We start from the raw sequence: 9,015 nt of genomic DNA on the forward strand, positions 1-9,015 counted from the left end.
TCATTAAATCCCACAAAGAAGTGAAATCGTGTGATACTTGTCTTTCTCTGACTGGCTCATTTCAGTCAGTATAATACTCTCCAGGTCCCTCCATGTCATCTCAAAGGATAAGAGGTCTTTCTTACAGCTGCATAGTATTCCATGGTGTACATGTACCACAGCTTTTTAATGCACTCATTTATTGATTGACACTTGAAGGGCTGTTTCCAGATCTTAACTATTGTAAATAGCACTGCTATGAACATAGGGGTGCATATATTCTTTCTGATTGGTGTTTCAGTCTTCTTAGGATATATTCCTAGAAGTGGGATCACTGGGTCAAATGGCAGATCAATTTTTAATTTTTTGAGGAAATACCATATTGTCTTCCATAGAGCCTGCACCAATCCACATTCCCACCAGCAGTGGACTACATTCCCCTTTTCCCCACATTCTCGCCAGCACTTGTTGTTTGATGATTTGTTTATGGCGTGCACAGTTAATATTTGACAAAGAAGGCAAGAGCATAAAATGAAGTAAAGACAGTCTCCTGAATAAATGGTATTGGGAAAATTGGACAGGTACATGCAAAAAGAAAAAAGAAAAAGAAAAAAAACTAGACCACCAAATTACACCATACACAAGAATAAACTCAAAATGAATAAAAGACTTAAATGTAAGTTGTGAAGCCATAAAAATCCTAGAAGAAAATGTAGGAAGCAAAATCTCAGACATCACTTAGCAGAATTTTCAGCAATATATCACCAAGAGTAAGAGAAACAAAGGGAAAAATTAACAAATGGGACTACATCAAATAAAAAGCTTCTGCACAGCAAATGAAACCAGCATCAAAACATATTTCTCATACAACTCAACAAAAAGAAGACAATCCAATTTAAAAATGGGCAGAGGAACTGAATAGACACTTCTCCAAAAAGGAAATGGCCAAGAGACATATATATATTTAAAAACCAGATAAAGACACTACCAAAAAAAGGAATATTATATACCAGTATTCCTGATAAACATAAATGCAAAACTTTGCAACAAAATATTAGCAAATCAAATTCAGAAATACATTTAAAAGATCATATACTATGACTAAATGAGATTTATTCCTGGGATGTAAGATTGGTATAACATTTGCAAATCAATTAATGTGATACACCACATAAACAAATTAAGGACAAAAATTGTATAATCATACCAATAGATGCAGAAAAACAATACACAGAATCCAACACCCATTTGTGATAAAAACTCTCAGCAAAGTGGGAATTGAGAAAACATAGCTCAACATAATAAGGGCCATGTATGACAAACCCACAGGTAACATTATATTCAACAGGGAAAATGAAGAATTTTTTCTTAAGATTAGGAACAAAAGAGAGATGTCTACTTTCATCACTCTTACTCCACAGAGTAATGAAAGTCCTAGCCACAACAATCAGACAAGACAAAGTAATGAAACACATCTAACTTAGAAAAAAAAAAAGTAAACTGTCATTTGTTGCAAATGACATGATACTGTACATATAGAATTCTAAGATTCCACAAAAGCTACTATAACTGATAAATAAATTTATTAAAGTAGTAGGATACAAAAATCAATATTTAGAAATCGATTGCACTTGTATACACCAATAATGAACTATCAGAAAGTGTAACTAAGAAAGTAAATAAGACTAACAACAAAATAGTCGTAAGAGTATAAAGTACAGCATAGGAAATATAGTCAATAATATTGTAATAACAACATAAGGTGCCAGATAAGTACTGGAAATATTGGAGGGAACACTTTGTAAAGTATATAATTGTCCAACCACTGTGTTATATACTAGATATTAATAAAAAATGACATTGAATATAAACTGTGTAAACTGTGAATAAAATAACTGTTAAGACTAACTGGAACTTTTAAGAAAACACAATCAGTTCAAAGGATCTATGGAAGTAGCTAGGGCTTACAGAAGTTTCTTAATGAATTGCAAGAGTACTTTAAGAACTCTAGACCTGGCTGGTTTGGCTCAGCCATTAGAATGTCGGTCCATGGACCAAAGAGTTGTGTGTTCAATTCTGGTCAAGGGCATATACTTCCATTGTGGTTCAGTCCCTGGCCCTGGTCAGGGTCATGTAGGAGGCAACCAGTCAATGTGTCTCTCTCACATCAATCTCTCTCTCTCTCTACTCTACTCTACTCTAGTCTACTCTACTCTACTCTACTCTATCTGAAGATAAATGGAAAAATATCCTTGGGGGAGAATCTATTTTTTAAAAAAGCCCAGCCAGGGTGGCTCAGTGGTTGAGTGTCAACCCCTGTACCAAGATGTTGCCAGTTTAATTCCCAGTCAGGGCACATGCCCAGGTTATGGGTCTGATCCCCAGTGGGGGTCTTGCCAAAGGCAGCCAATCAATGTTCTTTGTCATCAATGTTTCTATCTCTCTCCCTCTCCCTTCCTCTCTCTCTAAAATCAATAAAGAAAAAATTTTTTAATTAAATCAAAAACTCTACAGGAAGAGCTCTATGCTCAAAATAAAGCTCTATTGTTCTAACTACCCTTTCCTTAACTTCTTATTTTCTTGGATGAATACCTCTCCATCCTGGACACCAAGCAGAGTGTGCATGTGGCTTGCCATGTCTGCACACACTAGGTTGCTACTCTTCCTTTTTCCAAAATAAATAATTTCTGGTTACAAGACACCTAGTTGATATTAATTTTCAATAGACAAAAACAATTCCTTTTACTATTGCTTTTTAAAAAATCTAGGAATGAATTTAACCAAGGAGGTAAAATACCTGTACTCAGAAAATTATGACACTGAAGAAAAAAATTTTTAAAGATACAAATAAATAAAAGCATAAATTTTGCTCATGTATGGGAAGAATTAACATCATTACAATGTCCATACTACCCAAAGCAATCAGCAGCTTCAACCTAATTCCTATCAAAATACCAAATGGCATACTTCACAGAACTAAAACAAATAATCCAAAAATATATATAGAATCACAAAAGACCCCAAATAGTCACAACAATATTGAGAAAGTAGAACAAAGTCAGAGGTATCATGATACCTTACATCAAAGCTACAGCAATCAAAGCAACATGATACTGGTACAAAAACAGACATATAGATCAATGAAATCAAATAGAGAGCCCAGACATAAACCCATGACTGTGTGGTCAATTAATATTTGACAAGGAGGCAAGAACACACAATGAGGTAAAGACAGTCTAGTCAATAAATAATGTTGAGAAAATCAGACAGATACATGAAAAGTATGAAAATAAACCATCTTCTGACACCATATACAAGAATACATTCAAAATGAATTAAATACCTAAATTTAACATTCAAAACTATAAAACTCTAGAAGAAAATATAGATGGTAAAATCTCTGACATTTCTCTTAGCAATATTTTTTTTATATATCTCCTTGGGCAAGGAAAAGAAAAGAAAAACAAATGTGGCTGCATCCATCGAATTAAAAAAAAATTTGCACAGCCAAACAAGCTATTAACAAAATGAAACAACAGCCTACTGAATGGGAGAAGTTATTTGTCATTAATACATTTGATAAGGGGTTACTATCAAATATATATAGAGAGAATTCATACAGTTCAACTCTAAAAAACAAATAACCCAATTAAAAAATGGGTAGAAGACCTGAACAGACATTTCTTCAAAGAGTATATACAGATGACCAAGAGATATATGAACAGATGCTCAACATCACTAATAACTAGAGAAATGCACATTTAAACCACAACAAGATACCACCTCACACCTATCAGAATGGCTATCATCAATAAATCAATATGCAACAAGTGTTGGTGAGAATGTGAAGAAAAGAGAACCCTGGTGCACTATTTGTGGGAATGCAGGTTGGTGCAATCACTGTGGAAACAGTGTGGAGGTTTCTCAAACAATTAAGAATGGAAGTGCCTTATAACCCAGCAATTCCACCTCTGGGTACATATCTAAAGAAACCCAAAACACTAATTTGAAAGAATATATGCACCCCTATGTTCATTGCAGTGTTATTTACATTACCCAAGTGCCCATCAATAGATAAGTGAATTAAAAGGGGTGATACAATGGATTACTCTGCTATAAAAAAGAATGAAATATTACCATTTGTGACATTATAGATGGACCTAGAGGCATTACACTAAGTAAAATAAGTCAGTCTAAGAAAGACAAATACCATATGGTTTAACTTATACATGGAATCTAAAGGACAAAATGAACAAATAAACAAAATTGAAGCCGACGCAGATATAGAGAACAGACTGATGGTCACCAGAGGGTAAGTAGGTTGGTGAAAAGGGTGAAGGGATTAAGAAGTATAAATTAGTAGTCACAAAACAGCCATGGAAATTTAAAATACAACATGGGAAATAGAGTCAATAATATTGTAATAACTACATATGGTGCCAAGTGGGTACTGAAAGTATCAAGGGAACACTCTGTAAAGTATATGATTATCTAACCACTATGCGGTACACCTGAATCTAATACCAAAAAATCGTATTTTAAAAAATCTGGTCTGGTTGCTGTGTGACTAAGAATGATAAAAAGTCATTTAAACAGCTCAAATCTTAGTCTTCATATCTATAAAATAGAGATATTAACACAGTATCACCTTGGAAATTGAAAGGCATGTAAGAATGTAATTTTAAATTATGTAATTCATCTTTATAATGTGCTATTTAAAAAAACAAATTACTTTATAGTGGAATCTTGTATTATTTTTTTTTTCTTGATTTTTAGAGAGAGGGAGGGAGAGGAAAGAGAGATAGAGACATCAGTGAGAGAGAACATTGATTGGCCACCTCCTGCATGGCCCCCACTGGGAATATGGCCCACAACCTGGGCATCTGCCCTGACTGGGAATCAAATTTGGCAACCTCTTGGTGCATGGTCGATGCTCAACCACTGAGCCACACCAGCTGAGCAATTTTTTTTCTTGGAATTTTGTATTCTTTAGAGCTTCATAAATAATTCCCCATTTTTAGTTTTAAATAGCTATCCCCCTTTCTGAGTAGACCAGAGACATACTGCATGTATGTCTGCAATGCTAGCAAGCGGAGCACCACTTGTTCATTACCGACAAGTCCAGAGCAAGTCTGGACTCCCAAGGTGCATTTCTGCCATTTCTCCCCTGGGTGGAGCTCTCACAAAGATTTTCAGTTTATAGCACTTAATAGAAGAGTCTCACAGAAAAAAATAAAAAGATCTATATGTAATTAATACATTTATTGAATTATTTAAACATAACTAATATATTAAATTATATAGATAGCCACTTCCTAAATTAACTTTCTTATTTAAACAAGAGCATGGCATGTATCCTTGCTGGAATACATTTCAATATCTTTCTTTACTTACCAAATGAATTAAATTTTGTAGCTAGGACAACTATAATCTAGTCAATGAGATGAAATGGAATTTTACTCAGTGGCAAGTCTAATCAAGCCATAGTTTTCTTAATAAAAGCAAAGACACAAAAGGTAGACATCTTTGACCTTTGCTCTTGCTCTTGTATCTTGCCTAGAATACAAAAGTAATGTCTGGATGTGGAGTCAGTATCCTTGGTATCAGCAAGACTAAAAACACAAACTGATAAGGTTGAGCAGGAAACTAGAAAGAACAAAGGATTCGTAGCATCTACACCAGCCCCATATGTCTCTCTGGACATCTTGGGAAAAAAAGAAAAAAGGAGGCTATCTTCACATGATTGGTTGAATTTCTGTTACTTCAGTCTAATGCAATTCTAGCTGGCATTGGTTATTTAGAAGTGCATTATTTAGTTTTGTCTATTTGTATATTTTATAGTTTTCCCCTTGGTGATTTCTAGCTTCATACCATTGTAATCAGAAAAGACAGTTATTATTCTAATCTTCTTAAATTTTCTAAGATTTGTTTTGTATCTTAGTATATGATTTGTCAGAAAAATATTCCATGTGCACTTGAGAAAAATGTGCATTCTACCGTTGTTGGATGAAATGCCTTATATATGTTTGTTAAATCAATTTGGTAAAAGTATTGTTTATTTCCAATGTTCCCTTTTTTGATATTCTGTCTAGATAATCTACCCATTGCTGAAAGTGAGATACAGAAGTCCACTACTATTATTATATTGATGTTCATTTCTCCTTTTGAGTTTGCTAGTACTTGCTTAGTATGTTTAGGTGTTCCAGTGTTCAGTGTGTATGTTCTTGACATCATTCACAAGTTTGTGGTATTGCTAGTGTAAACAAACTTACCATGTCACAAGTTATATAAAAGTATATCACATACAACTATTTATAGTACATAATAATTGGTAAGACCAATTAATATTTTCTGGTTTATGTATTTACTACACTCTACATTTTATTATTTTATTTTATTTTTTTATTATTTTAGAATATTTTCTTTTTACTTATAAAAATGTTTCTTATGTAACAGTATGCTATATTATGTTAGCAGCAGTCTCATATATCTTGTGTATAATGTCGATTGTACCATTATTTCTTGTGTTTGATTTAATCTTCAGTTGCTTTGTTTATCATTTTCCCCCAGCATACAAAATCTGCTAATTTTGTCAGTAAGAATCCATGACAAACAATTGACCTGAAAATCGAATTAAAAGTTATTGAGGACTACAAAATTGGAAAACTGGTGTTGGTTATTTCTTGCTATTCAGGCATGTCCCCTTCCACCATAGCTATGATCTTGAAGAACAAGAACAAATGATAGAAGCTTTTAAAGTACCTGCTTCATTGAAGTAATAAGACTTAGAAATATTTGAGAAGGGCCTATATTAGACATGGAGAAACATGTGATAGCCTGGATTAAAAACCAGGCATACAAGCATATACCTCTCAGCACCATGAAGATCATAGGCAAAACAAACAAACAAAAAAAGTATTTGCAATGTTGAAAATAAGGGCTAAAATCAACGGTGATGCTAAATTTACTGCTAATTCTTAGTGGTTTAAAAAAATTCAAGAATTATAATTCATTAATGTGAAAGTGAGCCATGAGTCTTTGAGTTCTGATGTTTGAAGACAGCTACAGAGTTTTGTAAAATTCTACATGAGCTGGTTGTGAAGAAAAATGACTTTCCAGAGAAAATATTCACTGTGTATGAAACCTCTCTATTCTGGAAACAGATGCCTGCCTGAAAGGACCTTCATCTCTAAGAAGGCCAAGTCAGTGACAGGCTTCAAGAATAACAATCTTGAAGGCAAAGTTGCAAGCTACAAGTTGAAACCCTTTGTGATCTGGCACAATGAGGAACCCAGGGCCCCCCAGCATATAATAAGCACACACTGTCAGCATACTACAGAAGCAATAAGGAGTGATACATAAATCAACTCCTCTTTCAAAATGCCCTCCTAAATTGCTATGTGAGCAAAATGGAGAAGTACAGTTTGGAGAATATATCTTTCAAGACTTTGCATATTGTTGATAATGCTCCAGGACACCCTTCTTTAATTGGTGATCTCTATCCTAATGTCAAAGTAATGTTTCTGTCTCTCTGAAACAATACTTTTGCTCAGACTATTGCTGCAACTGAAGAAGACATTAATGCCATTCTGGAAGAACAGAAACATCTGTGACTGCATCAAAAACCCTGGACTTTGAGTGATGTCACCAAAAAGTATACAAATGGCATCTGGGAAGACACTCAAGAGGTTCATCCATAATTTCAAAGGATTTGCCAAGGATGAGGGAGGTTGCAAAAATCCACAAGGCTGTGGTTGAGATGGCAAACAACCTAACACGGGTGTGGATGAGGATGACATTAAGGAGCTCCCATAGGTGGCTCCTGAGGAACGGACTAATAAGGAGTTGTTGGAACTGGAACAGGAACATATAGCTGAAGAAGAGACAAGAGAAAAGGCAATTACAGGAGTAGAAAAAAATAAGAAAAACCCCATTCCAAAAAATGTTATAGGACAATAAAAAGCTAGAAAAAGTCTGGGACAAGTGGAATAGGGAAACTGAGGCAGGAAATTTAAACAAGGCCAAAAACTTTTTCAGGTCATTTGTAGCAGGGTCTTGTTTGAGAACAAAGGGTTAAAACCTCTTCTCACAAAAGAATGCCGGAGATGAGGGGGAAGGGAAGGGAGAGAAGAGACCTTAATTCAACTTCTCACTAACACAAGACAAAGTGAAAATCATCCTGAAGCTACTAAAACAGCAGGAAGGATGGGGAATGAGAAGCATAGTCTTATCTCATCCAGCAGTCTGGATTTAATTGCCAGGTGCTTCTCAAAAATTGTGGAAAAGCCATAACAAAGAAAAGGGGAAACCTTCAGAGTTAATCTGTATCAGGATATCTGGCAGAGGGTTTAAAAAAGAAAAAAAAAAAAAAAACGTATAGACAGGTATATAAGGCAGAAACCCCCTCCCCTCCCAAGTTGCTGTTCGGATTAGCTGAGAGCCCATCTGTGCTTCATAAACCAGATGTCCAGGTTTGCTTGCCTTGCTTCTTTAATAAATGTGCATGCTTTACTTTTTTAATAAATTTGCTTTCTTTAATTTTTAAATAAATTCACTTTAACACAATACAAATGCTATCTGGAGTCTCTCATTTAAATCCATTTATATGAGAAGGCAATAATTGAGTTGAGGACAGCCTGCTCCCTCTGACTCAGGGGCTGTCTGATAGCACCTCTCTGGTGTCCATGAGAGGTGCCTGTCACATAAATTCACAGTGAAGAATTTAGCAGGAGCTTTTGAAAACCTTAAAGGGTTTGAAAATATGTATTTCAGCACAAAAAGATTTTTATTACTGGAAAGGAATGTTCATGGTGCATTATCTGTTTACAAGAAAATCTATGATTTTTTTTTTAAAGAAGTAAACCACCAGGGACATATTTCTGAAAACAGTGACAACCTCTTCAGAAGAGCCCCAGGCAAGTCATTCAGCAGGTATTGCAAAAGAAGACGTGGTTATCATAGGAGATGAGAGCTCCATCTCTGTTATTGCCCTTGAAGACTGTAGTGAGACAAGAGGTGAAGTTGGAAGACAGTGAT

This window comes from Molossus molossus, unplaced genomic scaffold (assembly GCF_014108415.1).
Source record: "Molossus molossus isolate mMolMol1 unplaced genomic scaffold, mMolMol1.p scaffold_m16_p_16, whole genome shotgun sequence".
Taxonomy (NCBI): Eukaryota; Metazoa; Chordata; class Mammalia; order Chiroptera; family Molossidae; genus Molossus; species Molossus molossus.